Source organism: Sparus aurata, chromosome 14 (genome assembly GCF_900880675.1).
Source record: "Sparus aurata chromosome 14, fSpaAur1.1, whole genome shotgun sequence".
Taxonomy (NCBI): Eukaryota; Metazoa; Chordata; class Actinopteri; order Spariformes; family Sparidae; genus Sparus; species Sparus aurata.
This window is the reverse complement of record NC_044200.1, coordinates 8,727,819-8,749,570: the sequence shown is the minus strand read 5'-3', so window position 1 is coordinate 8,749,570 and position 21,752 is coordinate 8,727,819. Positions and strand designations below refer to the sequence as shown.

The window sequence follows — 21,752 nt, the reverse complement described above, 5'->3', positions numbered from 1 at the left end:
AATACACCCACTCATGGCAATGAGACGATGCTGACGATGTGTCCAGTTTTCTGATGGCCTGAGGAACATGACAAAGAGCCCAAGGTGCTGAACTGGCTTTCAATACGATCACACCTTATTTTTTTTAAATGGAGGCCAGTGCGTTTTCCCCACAATGGCAAACATGAAACATAAAGCGCGAGAATGAAAACAGGCTTCAGTGTTGAATAATGCAACCGATTTTGTAGCTGCTTAGCCGACGCCTTTGTCATGTCGATCAGTGTGGGCGGGAGTCTCATGTCTTCTCGTCTGGAGTTGTTGTTGATAAAGTTTTATTACAGCAGAGAAGTGCTCTTCTCTTTTTCTGCCCAGGCACGGTGTCGCTTTCCGCTTGTGTAAAGTGCTCCATCACACCGTTTTCTTTGTGTTATATGCGAGAAAAGACACTTACGTTCAGCATCTACAGTATCAAAATGATTTGAAGTATCACTTTCCTAGATTGGGTTTTGATGTTGCCATTGCTTTGATGGCTCTGATTTAATTTGAATACATTTTTCCTCTGTTGCAGGTGAACCAACAGTTTGGTCGGATCATCAAAGGAGAAGACAGTAATGCAAAGGACCTTTCTGTAAATAGAGACTTCCTTTCTTCTGGACTGCAATTAATCTTTGGACAACTCTGAATGCTTCTTCTTGAACTCTATGGACATGAAAGAGAGATGTGGATCCTCCTGAAAGTACTGATCATCAGCACTTCTTTTTAAAGGACTCTATATGATTAGCCTTACCGGACAACAGGATTTATTCTCTGACATTGTACTGCTTGTAGTGGAAGACAATGGTGAACTTTGCCTATATGTTCATTTCTAGAGTATTTATGTCATTTACAGGGGAAGTTGACCTGGACGAACAGCAGGTCAGTTTGTTGTAAGCCTCGCACATATTCAGGACAAAATGTGGTTTTGTTCTATCAGTCAACTATCAACTTTATTCTCCAACAAAGTGACATTTCAAAGATAAAAGAATATGTGGCTGAGCGACAGATATCCAGGGTGATTTTAAAATACACACAAAATTACATTCATCAGTGTATCATTCATACATTGTGCAATTTGAAACTCGGCATAACCTACTACACATTATGTTATCTTCAATTAAGTTCCATTCAACCGAGACATTGTTGAGAATTTGAAGAGAGCTGAATTAAACCAGCACTGTAAAAGGTATAAGCTGATCAAACAGACAACGTTGGATCCAGTCGAGCTTTATTTCTCCTCTGAAAATCACTCTGCCATTTCCTGCTGCTTCTGCCAGATTTTGCTTTTGTATCACAGCTCCGGAGTTCAGATTCTAGACAACAGCAGTGTAAATTAAACACAAGGCTTCTGGTCCCTGGTTGGTTGGGTGATGACGACAATGTTCCCTGAACCTGTTTTCAACTAGATACTCAAGTATGATTTGCTGATCACCTTTCAGTAGGTATCGCTGACACTTCCTTTGTCTGTGTAAGTGATGACATCAGTAATAAACTATGGTTGTGTAACTAACGCCTTGTGTCTTTTAAGCATCTGTATGCCAACAATGACTGTTTCATTTCCAGGGATGGCAGTCTGTCGGTCGTTCCACTTTGATCCAGACTGAATATCTCAGCAGCTACTAGAATTATTGCCATTAAATGTTTTATTGATGAGCCATCAAGATAAATTCCAACGATTTTGATGATCCCTTAACTTTTCCTGTAGGGCCCCAGATGGTCAAAGTTTTCACTCATGTTAAACATCTCAGCAGTTACTGGATGGACTGGCACAAACCTTCCATGGTCCCCAGAGAAGTCTCTGGGGAATTGGGTATTTGGTAATCCCCCATTTTTCCTTGTGTGCCACCATGACATTGCTATTCGTGTTTTTTAGTTAATTGTTTCAACAACTATGGAATGGCTTGCATGAAATGAGCATTACATTAATGTGCCCCACAGGATGAATAACAATGTTTATGGGGTCCAAAATCATTGTTTTGTTTATTTCTGTGTAAGAATTCTGACAATTTGTTCCTAGCTTCCTCAGTCAAAAGCATAACACCATTGATGTCACGTAGTATCTGTGTGCTGTCAAGGATCTATAGTCTTGTTTGTTGCAAGTCTGTGCTAGCGTTAGCAACGTAAACATTTGCAAATAAGCAAAGTTATCTTGTTTTAGCAATATAAGCCACTGCACAAACTGGCAACTGCTTGAAAGGCCATATTATCGAACAACAGTGGTGTTTTGACATGAATGCAGTGGTAGAGACTCTAAGATGGGGTTTGGGTTACGAGTTTCTGATTTTCTTGCCTTGCTCAAAGTGTAATGAAAAACTTTTGAAATTTACATTCTTCAGTATCAAAATGGCGAATAACAGATGGACTGGCACACATTTTTCATGGCCCCCAGAGGAGTCTGGTTTGGTTTGGTGATCCTCTCATTTTTCCTCAAGTGCCACCATGAGGCGGACATTTTGGACAGCATTTCAACAGCTTGCCATGAAATTTGCATTTAATTAGTGCCCCCATGAGGATGAACAAAAGCTTTGGTGAGCCCAACGGTGCCATTATATTTTCAATTTGCCCAGTACTTTAGTTTACCAAACATGAAGTCTAGGCCACAGCACTTATTTAGTGCTAATTAGCAAATATTAGCAGGCTAACAAGTTAATTCTGAATATGGAAAACTTTATACCTGCCAAACATCATTAGTTAGCAGTGTCTTTGTGAGCTTGTTAGTACATCACAATGACTTATGGCATTAACTTTAAGTACCACTAGCTGTGTCTAAGTAGCCTGCAGTCTAACAGAGCTGCTAGCATAGCTGGAGACAAATAAATATATCATAAATTATCAGAAGACCACTCAAGGGCTTTAAGATAGAATGTTTGGGTGAGGAGTTTAGTATACAGTTTTGGTTTTTCCTGTCTTGCTCAAAGTCTAACTGAAAACTCTTAAATCTGCAAAGAGTAAAGTTCAACTACCAACGAAGGCTGAAGATGTGATTGAAAGGTCCTGAAACTGTTTAGATTTTCTTGTCAAGTTCTAAATTGTAACACAGCTTTTTTACTTTTATCTTTTTTGCCTTTATCTGAAGTGGAACATTATGGAGGCGACCTGAAATAAGGAGGTGCGGTAGGCTTTTTTTCCGCACCACAATGCATCCCGTAAATTGCGATTTATTAACGTTATCTCCTACACATATACAGTACAATCATAAGGTGATCAGATTGTTAGGCACATCCATATACATTTGTTTTCATACTCATTATTCCTGCCATAAATTCTACCTTTCTAAAGCTGTCATGCTCATGTTTGGAGGACACAGTGTCAGAGAGGTGTTGGTTTAGCTGGTAATTGTTATTGTTTTATTCAGCGGTGGGTTTGACGAGACTGACTCACCACCACCATGGACTATGAAATGATATGAAAAGCTAAATAAAATAGACTCGATAAAGGTAATGCAGGTCAGTTGGATGACATTTGGCTCTGTGTATTAACCACACTGACAGGTCACTGAACAGTAATAGTCTAAGTGTTATCACCGTGACAGCACTGATAGCACCACAGGGCCACCTACAGCTACAGCTAGACCTCACATTCGATAGGTCAGTTTGCTGCATTGCCGTTTGTGTGGGATGCATTTTTATTAATTTATCCCATACTATGACATCTATAAACTTATATAACTCATATAAAAATAGCGTGAGCTTGCTTGCAAATGGAAATGTCACGGTGCAGAATTTATTGAGCTCTATTTTCCAGACCCAGTCTGCTGCAGGAAGTGTTTAAAATCATCAGATGACTGAATGTGAGTTCAGTCAAGTTCAATCAGCTACTCGCCTGTCATTTCAGACTCAGCAACAACTTCAAGGGTCCTTTACAAAACTCATCATGTCAGGGGATGCTGAAGTTATCAAATCTCCAGGCAAGTTGGTTTTCGTGACTCCAGTTATCGCAGTTGGTGAAATCACACAGTGAGGAGAAATGAGGCATTTTGATGTAAATCAGCAGGCAAAATGGCCACTTTATTTTGAAATGCATGTATCTGCAACAGATTTATCCCTGCTTTGTAGCTCTTTCTAAATAGTTTCAAATGACAGTCTCTTTTTTTGCATCACACCCTGCGTTCCTCAAGAAGAGTACCATCTGTCATCATGCTGACCCATTCTGAGTCCAATCTTTTTTATCTTTGTAAAATAAAACAATCCTGTGAATGATTATGGATGGCTCTTAACAAAAACAACCAAACAACTCAAATGGTTTTCTAGCTAGATAGAAGATGGAGGAGCAGCACCAGGTTTCTTCACCTGCAGCAGACACCAAAGTTTGAATATCACTTAAAGCCATTTATTGTTACTTGGTTTAAGCATGGCGGGGTTTACCACCAAGCATGTCCAGAGACACTCTGGCAGCCAAGAGTGGCTCCAGAGGCGATGTAGTACCTGAGAAGTGCCAACAGCAGGCCGGTTAGGAAGGACTGTGACATAAACGTGAAGAGGTCAGTGTGTTTACTGGGGACACTACAAACTACAATTCAATGAAACTGACTTGTTGAATTACAAGCCCTATTTTTGATAGAAAAGGCGGCACATTTGCTCCAAGGTAAGGACGGCAATGTGCCGGCCTGTCTTTCTAAAACCGAGGCGTAATATTCCTCCTTTTCCAAAAGCAGCCTCTGAGGTAGGCGTAAACATGTGACATGACGTGAAGCTCGAAGTTGGGCTGTGAACTGTGACATAGAATTTGTCTTCAAAATAAGAGCTTTACATTGCACCCCATTGGAGTTTAGAACTGGGTTCTTAGCGGGGGGCTTTTAATTTGAAAGTAGCGACCGTCCTTAGCTTGCCGACACAACATCGAGCTAACACAACCAAACAGCTACAGAGGCCGAGGAGATGCTAGCATCTTCTAGATCTCAGCGGCTGTCCAGTTGTTCATCTTAATGTCCGCGGATGAAATGATGGACTGACTGCTGTGATCAGCTGTTTCTTGGTTTTAAAACTCCCCGGCTGAGGGTCGCACAACAGTGCAGGTCATCGACACCTCCGCCCACCTCACGCAGAGGCCGGCACATTTCCGCCTCGTTTTTAGATAGCAGGCGAGGAGGAAATAAGTGTACCCTCCGAGGCGGAAAATCGGCTGACCAAAACAGACCCCCAATTTGCCGGCCTCTGTCTAAAACCGCGGACCGAGCCGCCAAAAGGATGGGCAAATTGGCGGCTTGGTGCTCTGTCTATAAAACGGCTACACTCACCTAAATGTGAGTAAAAATAACTTTTGCTCTCGCAACAGTACACCTTTTAGGAGTCATGCACATACAAATGGTGTGTATGAAAACCATCACTGCAAAAGGTAAACAAAGAAAGAAAGCAAGGAAGTAATGTTTACTTCTACATACACTTCAGTTTCTAAGGTTTATCCTTTATGTTTCTGAAACTAGTAAGCTGAATAATATGTGTAGTTTGGACTTTTGCAGAAACATGTTTTATTAGTATTGCTCCAACTGTTTTGTATTTTTTTATCGCTTGCATTATCATTCATACTTCTGTTGAGGTATGAAAACTTTTTCATGTCCCCTGGCCAAAGCGTGTTTTTTTTTTTTTTTCCTGGCATTTGTTTTTACAATTGTGTAACATCTAGGGCAGCGTTCCTCAATAGGCGGCCCCTGGGCCGCATCCGGCCCGCCGGCCTCCTATTTGTGGCCCCCGAACTGTTATTCCTTCACCATGTGTTTTGGTTGGGTCAGCACGTGTACACCGGGACTTGTCTCCATGCCAACGATACACATACAGCTGGGTCACTCACCGCTGCGAGCGCAACTTTTAACTTTCGTTTTCGGAGCAGTTCGCGTATTCACATTTCGCCGGTGGTAAGAGATTCAAATGGCGTTTTCCAAGTAAACTGCTATAACAAAGTGGACAATGAGAATCAGCCACTCACAGAAGTAGGAACTTTGCATTCATTCATCCTCCAACCAGGACAAAACCCACGAATCTGAAGGTGCTATAATAACACACACTAACATTGTTTAATAAGTATTATGTTAGCAAGTCTCATCACGTATTACCTCAAGATGTGTAACGGACGGGGAGTTTCTCCCGGCAAACACCCTTTCACTCACGGTGCCAAAATGTTTATCATCCTTGTTAAAGCTCAACACCATTTAATCAAAGAACAAATGACGTGAATTAACCCACAACCATCTTACATATCATCTTATTCACAAACACATTCACGAACCATAATTACACCAACACCAACAGAATACCCAAGAGTCATTGCGCCACAGTCCACAAGGGGCGTTACAATATGCCAGGAGAAGCTGTGATGAAGATTTCCAATTTGAAACGGCATTATGAGACGAAGCATAGGAATTCTGAGGAAACATTTCCTCAAAATTCAGGGATAAGCACAACACAAATAAATGCACTGAAATCGTCATATCAAGCTGCAAGCAGGATTCTTGTCACAATGAAATAAAATAATGCATGACTGAAGTGATGGACACAATGTTTGAAGGCAAACAAAAAGAATAAATACAATAACTATGTATTTTAATTTATGTTAAAATGGAAATTACATTTTATTTTAGTTTGTATTTTGTCGTTTAGAATGAAAAGGACATTTTGTTTTGAATATTACAGTATTATTGCATGTGGCCTGACCAACCTCAATACACGGACCTTTGAGTAATTGAAAAAAATCTTTGTGGCCCTTTAAGATTTGTATTTGAGTACCCCTGATCTAGGGGTATAACAAGTGCAACAGTAGAGCTGAGAATCTCGCCAGAAATTGCAGTGTTTATTGCCCTTGCAACCTGCTGCTGACTGTAAGTGCTATACAGACAGTCCTCCCATAAATAAACATATGGTTCATAACACTAGCTGACCTTCAAATTTTCCAATATTGCCTGTAACTCTATTGTCTAGATGGGAGCTTCTTAAATGTTTTTAGCTGATGACCCCAGAGAGATATTAGCTGTGCATGCTCTGGGAGACAGGCTTATTAAAAAATTTCATATCCTCGTCATAAAGGGACCCACCAGCATCAAGCCTCAATTTGAATCTCTGAGAAGCGTTGCTCCAGATCACTGTTGGACTTGGATTTTCCACGCTTTTTTGTTGCATTGCTGACACCTCTCAATTCTTAAATGCTTCTTCTCTTGTGGGAAATAACAAAGAAATATGTTTCCACAATAAAAGCAATGGTGTAATCAGGAGGCTTTCCGCTGCAGATGCTTGACAGACACAGAGAAATGAAAGGATTTGAAAAAGGGATATTGCTTTTGTTTCCTCAGGTTTTTAAATGGACCTTGGTTTTCCTTTTTGAAACATACCCTCCGCGCTTGCTGTAGACACTGTTGCTTGTCTGCGCCTGTCAAACATAGTTACACTGAATGACTCTGTTTCCCAGCCCGCTATCCTTTTCCAAACAGCGAGTCTGTGAAATGTGTTGCACTGAGAACAGATGCCAAGTGCTGCCTGAAGCGCCCTTCTCATGTTTCACAGAGAGCGAGCGCTTCCTTCAAACATCAAAATTCATTCTTCTTTACTGAAGGCGTCCTTTGGCAAGACGACAAACATTCTCCATGAATCAAAAGGCCGTGACACCGCCGGCCTCGGCGTGTCAAAACAGTTTGACATTTCCGGGGTCAGTGCTAGACTCCTGGTTGGTATGTGAGTCGGATCGGAGGAGTTGTCCGGGGGTGGGGGTGCTGAAAAATAGAGAAAACCTCGCTTTCAAAGCTTTGATTTCTTTCAAGGGATTCAAATGAAGTTAAGGCAGGCATTTCTCTCACTCTCTTCTGTTTCTTTTTTCTTTTTGCTGCAGTCATTACAAGAGCACATCAAAGGAATCTCCTCCTCTCACCATATGCTGTATAGTTTCATAATCTAATGAGGGTTTTGTAATTACACAGTCCACCAAGGGAATGGAACTCATCGATTCTCCGGGAAAAGAAGTTTCATTACACAGACCCACTGTAAACCATTGATGCTATCAACAGCTTTGTACTTTCAGTTTAATTTAATTATTTTACATGACAAAACCACTTGTCAAAATTGCATGTTACAGAAAGAATAAGTTGTGAATGTAAATCACAACGATATGGAGCCCTTCACAACTTCAAATCCCCGGCAGAAATGTTGGCAGTGTACGTTTCTGCAAACCATGAATATGTTGCAACTTTACATTTCAATATCCAGTGGTTTCATGCTTACAAATGTTAAAATGCTGTCTAAAACAGTGGTCACTTGTCAAAAATGTTCAGTGGTTTCAGGCTGTAAATGTTGTAAGGCAATCTTGAACAGTGGTCTCTTGTTAAAAGGCTGTCTCAAGCAGTGGTCTTTCGTTAAAATATCCAGATGTTTCATGTTTAGAAATGTAAATATATGGAACAGTGGTGTCTCGTTAAAAATATCCAGTGGTTTCACGTTTGAAAATGAAAATAAACCGAACAGTGGTCTTTCGTTATCGAAGGTTTTCACACTAAGAAATGTTGAAACACTGTTTTGATCAGTGTCCCTTGATAAGAAATATTCAGTGGTTTCATGCTTACAAATGTTAAAATGCTGTCTAAAACAGTGGTCTCTTGTCAAAAATATTCAGTGGTTTCGGGCTGTAAATGTTATAAGGCCATCTTGAACAGTGGTCTCTTGTTAAAAGGCCATCTCAAGCAGTGGTCTTTCTTTAAAATATCCAGCTGCTTCATGTTTACAAATGTAAATATATGGAACAGTGGTCTCTCGTTAAAAATTTCCAGTGGCTTAACGCTAACAAATGTTGGAACACTGTCTTGAACAGTGGTCTCTTGTTAAACATATCCAGAGGTTTCATGCTTAAATTGTTAAAATGCTGTCTAAAACAGTGGTCTCTTGTTAAAATATTCAGTGGTCTCTGACTGACAAATGTTAAACAACTTCTCAAACAGCGGCCTCACTTAAGATATCCAGCAGTTTCACACTTACACATTTCCTACGTATCTGCTCATATACATGTAATCTAAACATGATATGACATGTGATGTAGTAATGTTGTATATGATACTCTGTGGCATTCAGAAACACACAATGCCAACATTTTATTCTTCCAACTGGGCTGAAACTTTCCAGACTTGATGAGGGGTGCTGACAAGTGGAGGGGTACCAACATATAGGAGATCTTTCATCTGATCACATAATTTGTTTTCTCCGTGCGACTCAGTAGTCTGTATGACATTTCAATATATGCACGACACACACCTAATGAACGCTGTCTCTATGGATGCACCTCGCATCCATAACCAAGTCCTATGATGCATCCCTCAAGCCATCAAATGACAAATGAGACGCTCACATTAATGGAATTATTGATATGTTTCTGCAGGTATACAAAAGGCTATTCTTGTTAGAAGTGCTGATTCACAGTAGCCTTCACACTGCTGTGTGTTGAATCTCTTTTAAGTTGAGCCTGGGAACTCCAGTGTGAAACATTGCTTTGTCTGTGAAAGCTTCATCTTCCCCATCGTGACCAGAATGCAAACAGACAGCAGCCTATGGAAACTAATGTCGGAAGTATTTATTCTGTCTGTCCGCCATTTAATTTCGAACAAATGTAACATTGTTTACGTCTTTGTAGCAGTCATAGAGGATCAAAAGTGACGTGACACATGTGCCTGTATGTGCAGGTTTAAGTTTTACTTACAGTAGAAGTTTGATACTGGCAGACAGAAACATTTGATTGGTTGAGCGAGCCAAAAACCTTTGTTTCTCTTGGATGAGTAATACCTATCCAAAGGGCATGTGGTGTGAGATCACAAAGATAAATGTGAACAAGAGAAAGCATATTTTAAGTATTTCTCTTACATTCACTTAACGTGACATGCATCTCTTATCAATTGAGTGATCTGCTAGACTTCTTGAATCAGCCCAACACTGTTGTAGCAACTCAAACTAGCTTCATCTTTTGATTGATCATTCAGCACAAAAGTTAGAGTCCTGTCACAAACTTGTCCATGCTTTTCTAGCGCTGCAGAATCATGCCCCATTCATTCAGGTTTACCGCGACCCCCTGCCATAACTCTAGGCTCCCCCCTTTTGGAACCACTGTCATGCATCTTCTCATTCCTGTAACACTTTGTATCCGAGCAGTGTGAATTAATAGAACTGCTTCCATTGTGTTTTTTTTACATATAAGCAAATTGTTATATTACGTCGCAGCTTTGATAATGAATTGCTTATATAACATGCCATTCATCAAGCAAATTACTTCAAAATTAGTGCATTCACTGTGTTCATTGTAATTACCTCTGACAGATGCAGTGGATTTATGTGGGCTTCAGCAGGATTTCTAACTGTCTGAGTTTTTCCTCGATTAAATGAATACAGTTTGAGCTTTTAATTGTGATTCCTTAACATCAATTTAATTATGTTAATTAATTTCGGTCCATTTCCATTTTTGTGCATTATGCACTTTTTATGCACTATGCGCAATTTTGCACCCATGCCCTGGGATTCCCCTGTCAGCCTGAGATGGCTTTCTTTTCTTTCTTTTTTTTATGGCTATCGAGTTAGAATTCCCATCAGAATTTGGATGGAAAAAGAACATCATGACAGTGTTCAGATGGAACAGGAAATGGAAAAAGCTAAATCAACACTTTAAATGAATGTGTAATCCACAGTGTAGCGGGGAGTGGAGCCACGCTGCAGCTGTGAGAAGCTGGAACGGAAAATAAAATGTTCAGAATAAATATGAGGCATTACTCTATTTAATCAACAGGTGCTGTAGTTTCATCCAAGCAATGTAATTGGCTCGAGACGTGTTCCTCATGCTGATGATTGCCTCGTACAGCGTCGAAAAAGAAACTTTATTCAGACCACATGCAACGGTAACTGCCGCTTAAACGCTGAGGCCCCACTCGAGGACATTCTTTCTTGTTTTTTCTTTATTGGCACTACAGTGATGCATCACAGTTTGTACCATTCATGTCCTAAAGACTGCCCTCGGGGGTGTTATCGCTATATTTAGTTATTGGAAATTTGATGAGGAATAGATCCCTGAGCACGTACGCCGGCCAGAGCTGACGTTACGGAACGGTATCCGGCTCTTCTCACACCAATAAAAATGAGACGTCTCTAATTAGCACCAAGATGGATCACGCCTGTTTGCCACGCTCCTCCGAGCTGTGTGAACCACGGCTCAGTGTTGGATTACATGTGGATAAGACAAAAGGAAGCAAAAGGGGATTCATCCTGGTTCTACATATAACACTCGACTTCCTGTGCGTCTGTGTCAGGGTGGAAGCGCACCCACCACCCTGCTCAACATCCAACGATGACAACCTCCGACCTCAAAATCCCCAGGGATTAGCATTAAACAGCTAAAGACTACAACACGGTTCATATCACTCCAATTGGTTATAACCGGCACAACGGCTGCAAACACAGGGTCAAAGACGGCATAGAGTAAATCATACGACAGCAGCGTTAAGATAAAACGTCTAAAGCACTGATCTGGAAGTTTGACCTCAAAATAGAAACACCTTCCAAGGGCGGCTGCTGTATTCACGCAAGTAGACTGCTAATTCCAACTCCATGACCATGGCAACTGAGAGAACCGCATTAAGAATAATATTTTTGAGCAGTCAATTATACTGTCTCTAAATACAAAGACATCAGTGAGCAAGTGGGCTAATCAACAATGTTTCATATTACATTTGCTATATGAAATCATATCAAACCATTCCCTTTCTTTGAAGCTACAGCCCTTTTTAAAATATATGATGAGATGGGTCAGTGGATATTAGCAGCCTGCACTGTCTGGTCGAGCTCTATTTGTGCATCTTTAGGACCAGTAATGTTTTATAGCACCTTAAAGTCACAATCCTTAACATGTTCATCATTTCAATCCTAGCCTTACATACTATTTCGGGCTGATAATAACTCCAGAGTTCCGCTGTTTGCATGTGCGCTTTGCCAGACAGCTGGAGTTTCCAGACCGAAGAGTTAGCGCAGTAATCACAGAAACACGCCGTCGCAATTATAGATGTATGTGTTAGAAACACAACAACAAACAGACAAAAGGTTAGTGTTCACAAACCAAAGGATTAGAAGAATGGTGGACTGGATTGGTCTCTTTTTTTTTAAGATTTCTGTGTTGCGTAATCCGGCAAAGATAGAAGCCTTACGTCTCGTCTGTCGGAGCTGCAACGGAGTAGATACGAAACAGTGTTGCGGATCAATTTACTGTGATGGTGTTGCGTGATGACCTTATAGGTTGATGTTGATTTCCAGGAAGCTCAATCCGTTCACCTGCTCCACCACTGCTCCACCTTATGTATGTCGTCATGGGTGTGAGTCTTTGCCTCCTTGGTTTTGCTGACGGTGAGCAAAAGATTGTTCTCTGTGCTGGAAGATTGTTGATATGTCCTGACAGAGGAGGTGTGACTGCCGATCTGTACTTTCTGGGGTCAGTTTTGTGAGGAAGTCCAATATCCACTTGAGTATTGTACTCAATCCCAAGTTGAGTTTTTCAATCAGCTTCATGGAGTAGATTGTGTTGAATGCTGGGCTGAAGTCAACAAACAGCACTCTGATGTATCTGTTCTCATTCTCCAGGTGCGTGAAGACTGAGTGGAGGGCAGTGGATATGGCCTCTTCTGTTTATTCTGATTGCATGAGGTTCTTGGCCGAAAGGGATGTTTTCTTTCATGTGCTGGAACCAGATTCTCGAAGCACTTCAGCAGGCCTTAGGTACAGGTGCGATGGTGGCTGTCTCGAGGCAGGTAGGAACCGTCTCCTGCGAGAGTGAGTCACTAATAAATAACATCTGCTAGCTGATGGGACATGTCACTAGTAGACAGCCAGGTATACTATCAGGAGCCTTATTTATATTTGCTTTCAGCAGGATCTTTCTCACATCCGGTGTGGTCACTGACCGTCGTTGGTGTTCTGGAGTAGACTTTAAGGCTGAGTTGAGCTGAGCTGCTGTATTTGTACCTGGTCAAAGAGCATTTTCTCCCCCAGTGATTCCTAAAAGATGTCCAGTGTTTCTACCAGGAACAGCAGGGGTTGCCGAAACCAACAGAGCTGAACTCTCAAAGGCTGTAACCCTCCAGCTTCTTAGCCATACCTGCCCTCTGACCTGCTGTGTGTCCTTTGGGTATGTAAGACTTTTTAGTGGATTTGAACATTTCAGTTTGGAGGTACCCTGACCATACTGAACAAGTAACAGTACTGTTCAACACATCATACTGGCAATCAGCTGCGTAACAGACACGAGGGCAGAAACTCTGAGGATGTAGCACCATAAATATTCATTTTATACTGCACTGATTCTTATCAGAACCGGTTTTATGGAGAAAAAAAAAAAAGCAGTCAAAGCTTTGCTCTCAGAAAATTGACCGGCTTTGCATTATGCTCCGGTGAGGATTAGCAACCAAATTAAAGAGTCATGGATACAATGAACACCAAGGCATCTGGTGCTGCATAATGTCTGTAGAAAATCATTTTTCCTCCAAACTGTCTCTTCATTGTCTGCACACTGACACAAATTTCTGATTCTATTGTTGAGCTAAAGATTGGTTGAAATTGTGTAAAAGCAGGAGCAAATGAGATGTTGCTGAGCATTACATCTACTACAACAAAGCACGCAAACGGAAGGGAAATGATTTGAGTGAGCCGTCAGTGTCATCAAACTTACCTATGTGCGGCACGGGGAGGCAGACAGCCACTAGATAAAGCACGGGCTCTGATTGTCATTTGCTTTTTCCATTGTGTCGACCATCAATGCTACAATTTTATTATCTGGGCAGCCTGGGATGAATTTGCTATCATAAAACCAGGTCTGCAACAACAATGGTAGCGAGGAGATTGACAATAACCAAATAAGGCGAGTGAGAAAACACAGGCTTTTCATGAAAGCAAGTCATTTCAGTAACTGACAGATTTCTGGTGGCACATCAGAACTGAACGAATGTGTCTTTTGTCAGTTCTGTCAGCGTCTTTGTTTCCTGACAGTGTCTTTATCTGACTGATCCAAACACGCCGTCTAGGTTCGCCTTTGTGTTCATCAAGGCCCGGCTGAGATATTTTCTCCCAGTGTGACTAGCTGCTATATATGCCAAGCTACAGAATCATAATAGAGTCCCTCTCTCTATTCCCTCACGGTGACTTTTTGTTATTTTACTCATTCAATTACGGAGAACGAAATGCGGGATTAGATATTTTCGGGGGGGCTCTTTTTCCTCTCCGCACAATCCATTTTATTCCTCGCAATTTCACGCTTTGTGGAATTTTTCCAGTCACAAGTTAATTAATCAGGTAGAGACGCTGGGGTTACCGCTTCTCGAGATTAAATGACCCACATTTAGCACAAAGAAACTTCACCCTGATGTATCTGGAGAAGGAGGAGAAAAAAAAAAAAAAAAAAAGCAGCACCGCAAGCCCGGGCCTTAGTGTTCAGCAGCAGTGGTCCCCGTTTCATCTTCGGGCTGCTTTTTAACGAGATAAACCCTCTACTGACAGTGACCTGAGATGAAAGAAAGAGACACAAAGCCGGCGAGGGTTCAGGGAAAGTTCTCCGCTGCCCCACCTACCCACCCACTCACCCTGTCTAAACCTCCCTCAACCCCAGCCCCGGTGCTGCAGCTGAGAGATGGGAGGGAAGCTGGGCGGCGGTGGACTAGAAAAAGTTCCTTCGCCTCCATTACAACTTTGGGGTTGATCCCACAAGGAGGCCTCGCTAGGTGCTAAAGATGCCGGGATTGACGGCTCTAATCTCGCCGGCTCTCTCCGTCTCGCTCGAACTTGGCCTCTTCTTTTGTTCTTTAAGCCCCGGATTCTCTCGTTGCAACAACTCTATTTGGACGCAGGGGCTGGTCCCTGCCGAAGGGAGGAGGGGGGGATGCTGCTGCAGGAAGCACGGGAGCGTAGCGGAGGTGGAGGCAGCGGAGTTCAACATCATCCTCAACAGTACGAACTCCTGTGCGCTGACCTGCTGACCCATGTGAATGACTTTGTTTTTGATCAGATACTGACAGTGGGAGAAAAAGTACAGTAACGTTTATCTTCAGATGCAGTTATTAAATAATGAATTCTCAACAAGTGGTAATTCAGTGGCTCTCAGTCTTGCTGCTTTTCATTCTAGCTGTCTAATCAGGACATAATTTACACCTGTGATATAAGCTGTGTGCAATCAACTACCTGCAGGGGCAGATCAGACAAGCAGCGGAGCTCTGGCATTAATAACAAAAAATGGTCACAAACGCATTTGTTTCGGGAACATTTTTATTAACAGCATGTTGTTTTATTGAAAAGTGTTATGGAAGTGTATTCTGCGGTTTGTTTCATGTCCTGTCTGGCTTTATTTCATGGCTGAGAGGTGTCACGAGTGGACCCAGCACAATAATGTCACCGCTCGAGTCGAAGCAACTTCATGCAGAAACTTGTATTTAGTGAAATCTGGCGCCCCCCATAGTTTTTGAGCGCAATAACTACAGACAACACTTGGAATGTCATGACAAAATGTATGTCTTGAATTAAACACGCGTGCTCAGGTGTTTTTGTCACGCGGCCGGCAAAGTTTTACACAAGTGCTTCACACAGCTGAGCACAGTAGCAGCGCGGCAAGCTAACGTAACCTGAACCAGAGACGATAACACCTGGCTGTAACATGGTTACATCCCGCCTTTCTAAAACCTTGCTGTTCCGAACATAGACTTCATTTCATCGTAATGGCGGGGTTTCCCTTTTTTTCAAAGACGCCGCTATTCCGAAAAGGCTATTGGGGAAACTCCTCCATTCCGAAACCCCCCCACTCCGAACTAACCCTTACCTTAACCCACTTCAGAATTGTGCGAGTGCGGCTGGAAGTGGGGATTTCAGCACCATGGATAGCGGTGTTTAATTTCGGAACAGCTGTGTTTTGGGGGGAAGGTCGGAACAGCGGTGTTTCAGAGTGGGGGTGCTTAGGAATGGAGGGGTTTCGCAATGGAGGGTTTTCGGAATTGAAGGCTGTCCCCCTGTAACATGCTACCAGCTAAACCGCTGTCGAAATGGGCTGACGTGCCTTTTGAACCAAAAGCTAGTGAGCTGTCAACTATAATATATAGTTATATATAGTTAGTATGTATAACGAAGCAAGCCAACTAATATTACTTAGTAATCAGCGGCAACAAGTCCTGCTCAGCGTGCCTCGTCAGCTTCTGCAGCCTTTTATTTAACAAAGTTGTTGCCAATAACAAAATAAAAAAGCCAGTCTCTCCTCTTTCTTAGTGTCCCCTGTTGACGTCCTCTTTCGTTCTCTTTGCCTCTGTCGCGTCATTTCCGTAGAGGTTGCTAACAGCTAACAAAGCTAACTTGTCACTTGCTAACAATTTAAGCAGCAGCTACAGGATGCTTTCAGGAAAACTGAAGGACTTCAGTCGGGAAATCAGAAAACATTTTCTCCACAAAATCAGATTCAGTTTGACCAAAATGACATGACGTGTGTGTTACACAGTGCGGAAACAAGTGATGGGGGGTGGAGTGGCTGAGACAGCAACACCATTCACCTTGTTACAAGACACTGTACCATCAACATGATTTCGAAGCTGTTATTCTAATGTAAAAAAGTTACATAGTGTTGCTTTAATGCCACATTTACATCATATGGGATGGGTGACTGATTTGCTAGCGTTCATGTCAGAATGCTGAATGCAGAGCCGGTCATGCGAGGGTTAAAACACTGATTATGTGTGGCACCTCTGTATTAGAAAGCACTGAGTCACTCATGTTGCAGCTTTAAAAAAAAAAAAAAAAAATCTGAGGTGCCCATCCATAAATGTTAACATGAACACTGTTAATATTTAATATTTCATGATCGTTGCGTAAACCTTGAGCCAAAAATAGCTTTTTGCTGAAGTAGCCTCACACCAAATGTCGGCTCAGCTCAGTGTTGTCGACAGACATCAAGTGAGAATCATAACTTTTTCACTGAGACATAAATTTATAAATTAAAAAGTCTATGGTTGTGTCTGGTCAAATACTGGAGTATTGATTAAAAAAAAAGTCAATTTCTGCTGAGCCTTGAAAGCAAAATAGCCAAAGATTTTTGGTCAAGTTAGGTGAGTGCAGTGTTGTAGTGCACATAAGTCACACATACAAATAGTACCAGAATAAAAGTCTTAAAGGAGTCATCACCCGGAAATCGCAATTTCTCTCATTAAATCATGCATATTAGTGTTGGACCTCTGTTGAAACTTGCCTGAAAAGCTGCAGTTTGAAAGTGGCTTATTTTTTTCGCTTTGGCTCTTTTTCCTAACAGGAATAGCGCACAGTAGTGCGCGTTCCTAAAGCACGAGATTTTGACTCTGCTCCTGTGGTGACGTTACCACAGGAGGCTACTTGCATAAGCATCAGCTCACAGCCGTCCTCAGCCAGAGTGAGCACGCCAAATCTGCTTATTTCTCTGTCATTTTCACGCCATACATCGTGACCGCCAGCATTAAAACTCAGGTCTTACATGTAAAACATAAGAAGGAAAAAAAAAGAATTTACCATTCAGAGACATCCTGCTGTAAAGGTGTCTGTTCCACCGTCTCTGCCTCTTCACTCTCCCGTTCGGTTCCCGACTCCGGCTCGTACATAAATGCCTGAATTCCGTAAGGTTCGTCATTTAGTGTGTGCGCCATGACAGGGGGCTGTTTATGTTTTGGAGTCTGTGTGTGCATGCAGGCTCGCCCCCCATTCCGGCTCTGTCCTTCCTGCGGCCAATCAACGCGCGCCTCATTACATATTAATACAATGCACATCCGGACCGGTCAAAACCTCGCGCATAATCTCGCGTGAGAAAGTTGCGGTATGAAAAAGTGTCAGAACAAGCTCTATGTTTGATTTAAAAAAATAATAATATTTCTAATAAGTTTTAAGAATTGATCCAAAGCGATCCAAGAGGGACTGGATATGTAAAAAAACAGGTGATGACTCCTTTAAAGTAGCTGATATTAAAAGTAAAAATAAAAGTAAATAATACATATATTTACACATATGTATTACAGTATTCTATAAGCAGACTGATTATTAACCTGGCTGGTGATCGATTTCCATGTTCATCTTTTTTCTGACCATCGGAATCATTTTTTTTTTAATCTAATACTGATCAATAAAAATGTGTTACTTTGGCTCTGATGCTGCATGCAAGTTAAAGTAACTAGTAACTAATGCTATCAAATCAGTTTAGTGGACTAAAAAGTAGAATATTTGCCCCCATCATGTAGTGGAGTGGAAGTATAAAGTAGGACAAAATGGGAAGAATCAAGGAAAGTACAAGAAAACCCCAAATTGTGGCTCAGTACAGTACTTGAGTAGAACTACTTACTTACATTCCATCAGTGAGACTCAAGTCCAGTGAAAAATTATGGATTCAAGAGAACAGTCATAAAACGTTGTTTCTTCTCGCGAGTTTAAACTAATTATGTTAGCTTAAGTCTAGCTCAACTTGTTCATAAGCTAGTCTGTTGGACTTCCAGTTTGGAAAGTCATTAATGCAATCAATGAACATAGATCTTGCAATGTTGTACTTTGCATTTTCTTCATCCCATTTTCACTTTCACATCTTTGTGTCCATGTGGAGTTGTTTGAACTGAATTCTGGAATATGTCAGATTTGAGAATTTTAAACTCTGTCCACCGCACGCACTAATGGGATTCAGCCAAAGAACATGTAACGACATACATCATTTTCATGAATTAGACACAATTAATTTGAAGAGCTGCACTGATGTCAGCCTGAATATGCACTCCAGCGAAACCGTGTTTTCTATTAGTTGTACTGCGTAACACGGCAGCACCTCATTAACAGCCTTTGACGAGTTGGATAACAGGGTTGCTAATGAATATGTCCCCCGCTTCTCGAATCAACATATGGGGGGAATGACAGTTAAACCCCCCCACCAGACTAACCCTTTGTTCGCGGTCTATTTATGAGTGTGTGAAGCTTTATTAGCGGCACGGCTCTCCGGCACAGATTCGGCTCCCTCCAGCAGAAAGCCTGTTTGTTTTGCCGACGGAAAAACCTTTGCGAGCAACAGAGCTGAAGTGGACACCAGGTAGTGCTACCGTGATGCATTAATGACCGCTCATTTCCGTAGCGCGCCGGCTCCCTCACCGAGAGCTCTGCATGATAAGCACCTGTAGGCCTCGGCAGGATGAAACTGCCCCACATGGTAAACCCTCTCCACATTGCCGAAGCCGAGCTCGCCAGGAAATGTCCCGTCTATCACAATAATGACCAAAACCCATAAAAAAATGCAGGAATTGCCCAGCTACTCCTCTACATGTTTTGGATCTGCGCTGCGTGCGGTCTGGGAAGCAGTGTTCAGATCCCCGACCAGAGGACATACAATGACAAACCTGCTGATTTTTGGGACGACCAAGCGGCTGTCAGTCAAATTATGTGTAAACGGTTGTAGCAAGTGTGACCCAGGTGACCTCGTCATGTAAAACTGATGAGGGTGTTAGGTTTTTAATGTTGAGATATTGCGTAACAATCAATCTGGTTTGGTATTTATACTGTTTATATTGTTCTTACTTCTTAATTTTCTCATTTGTTTTTACTTTTTTTTTTTTTAATTGATGCTCTTTATTTTTGCCATTTATCCATTGGGGACCTAAAAAACGATTCTCTTATCTTAGAACTTGAATAGATAAAATACTCTTCCCATATTAGTTGTAATAAGAACACATTTGACAAGTTGTAGCTTCTGTTAATGACTTAATATGATAATTAAGGGCATTCTAGCACAGAGCCAAAAGGATAGTAAAAGACAACACCCACTCCAGCCACAGTCTGTTCACCCAGCTGCTGCTGACTGGCAAAAGATACAGGAGTATCTGCTGTGACATTCCTCAATTCACCCTCTGCATGCCACTAAATATGTATTAAACATACAATATGTCAGCGCTGCATCAAAACAACAATATGTTTGCAGAGTGGAGGGCTGGCCGGAGCGAGGGGCAAGAGCAGCTGCTCAGCTGCTTAGAGCCGACTAGAGAGTCTGGATTAGAGCCAGGCCCTCTGGAGAGTAAACTCCTGCAGTCACTTCGGATTCTGCTTTGATCCGAGTGACATCTTTGTGATTTCACTCAAGCACAAACATTCACGGATAAGGTGGTGTTTTAAAGTTTATTCCCCCTAAATTAAGTCGGGTTCGCCAACTTCCCTATCCCAGAAGTAGCGGCGGCGACCTAATGAGTGAAATTGCGGAGTTAACACAATTTTAACATTTTTGGAAACATTTGGAATGATGCAAGTACTTAACTCAACAAAAATTACAGAAAGGTCTAGTCGTTTTTAGAAATGCCAATGCAGAATTAATACATATTATACTTTTAAACTCAAATTCCGTCCTATAACCCGTATTTTGGTCTTCCTGACTGGTTTTCCACCACACTAGCAGCATGGCTCAAGGGCCCGTCATCAGTCATCAATCTACATTTGTAAAGACATTCATGCTCCCTCCAGGGTAAATTGTTACAGCTGTAGTGATGACTTCTTTTAAAGCAATTATCAAAATTTAATTTGTCCAGTACGTTATGACTAAATACCTAAAAAACAATAACCTTTCCATCAGCCTCAGCTATACTGAATTTTGCACTAATGTGCAAATATTCGCATTCTAACGCCATTAACCAAGATGGGGAACATAGTAAGCAAAGCATTGTCGATGTAAGCATGTTAGCATGCTGATGCTAGCGTTTAGCTCCAACCACCGCTAACCCATGGCTAAAAAAAAAGCTACTTGCGAAGTTAGCTATAAGCAGCAGAAGCCTTTATTACATTCTTTATGATTAAAGCTGAGAATACGAATACAAATGCAGATAACAAAACAGGAGAAAACCATTAAACAAAAGCACAACAAAGTTCAAACCAGAAATGACGAGGACTCAGGAACCAAAGGCCAGAAACACAGGAAAATGGGGAAGGGAGATGCAGGAACACAGGGACAAAACAGAACAGATGAACAGACAGAGAGAGCGAAGGGAAGACAAGGACTCGAATACACAAGGAGTGATTAAATAATAAAAACAAAAGGTGAGGAGGGAGAAAGGGCGGGAAAACAGACAAAGGGAGGAAACGAGGCAAAACTTGACCTGTGGGGAGAGAACTTCAAACAAAACAGGAAATAACAAGACCAAAAACTCAAACCGGGAAACAAAGTGCCATCTCATCATCTCATATTTGCAGGCCATGTTCAAAAATGTCTATTTGAAGCCTTAATCAGCCTGTGCCAATGATGTGACGTGCATCCCTGATACGTGTGTAAGAAGTAAAGTAATGATTAGTTACTGGTTATATGCCATGTGACGTTGTAGTCTGTTAAAGTGTTCTTGAGGGAGTGGTGAGTATGCAGATTCACAGATGTCCAATCATTAGTCACGGGCTCGTTATCATATTGAGCAGCCTGTTAGTCTATCACAATCTACTGATTTAGAAATATTCAGGAACTCTTTGCTATTTTTTCATCAATTTGCAGAAATTTTCTGGCTGCGTGACTGTACAACTTCAGCGTCCGTTCTGTGACCAGTGACCCAGGCTGTTAGTAAGTTATCACGAGTTAAGTTGCTAATGATTGGTGCCGGGCTATCCAAACTTCCTGGACCTTTCCACAAGATTGAAAAGGAAGGATTGCTGTATTGGCCTGCAGGCTGAAGCTGGATGATGGCGTCTGAGGGAGCAGATGCCACGGTAAATTGAGAGCCTCTCTCATCTCAGCAGCGCTCTCAGTTAAAACCAGAAGGC

General features: G+C 41.7%; 1 protein-coding gene and 1 long non-coding RNA gene across 6 annotated transcripts in view; one reads left to right on the top strand and one right to left on the bottom strand.

Annotated features, from left to right (window-relative positions):
* Positions 1-1,525, top strand: part of LOC115595104 (chemokine-like protein TAFA-2) — a 67,410-nt gene extending 65,885 nt beyond the window's left edge. For 3 of the 5 annotated variants that reach the window (XM_030439215.1, XM_030439216.1, XM_030439214.1), the window contains exon 6: positions 548-1,015. The gene's annotated coding sequence lies outside the window, so the exon portion shown is untranslated. Of the gene's footprint in view, positions 1-547 lie in introns of all 5 variants that reach the window. The other 2 variants (XM_030439218.1, XM_030439219.1) reach the window with 1 other exon arrangement.
* Positions 1-21,752, bottom strand: part of LOC115595105 (uncharacterized) — a 105,804-nt gene that overhangs the window by 65,900 nt on the left and 18,152 nt on the right. The gene's annotated exons all lie outside the window — the stretch shown is intronic.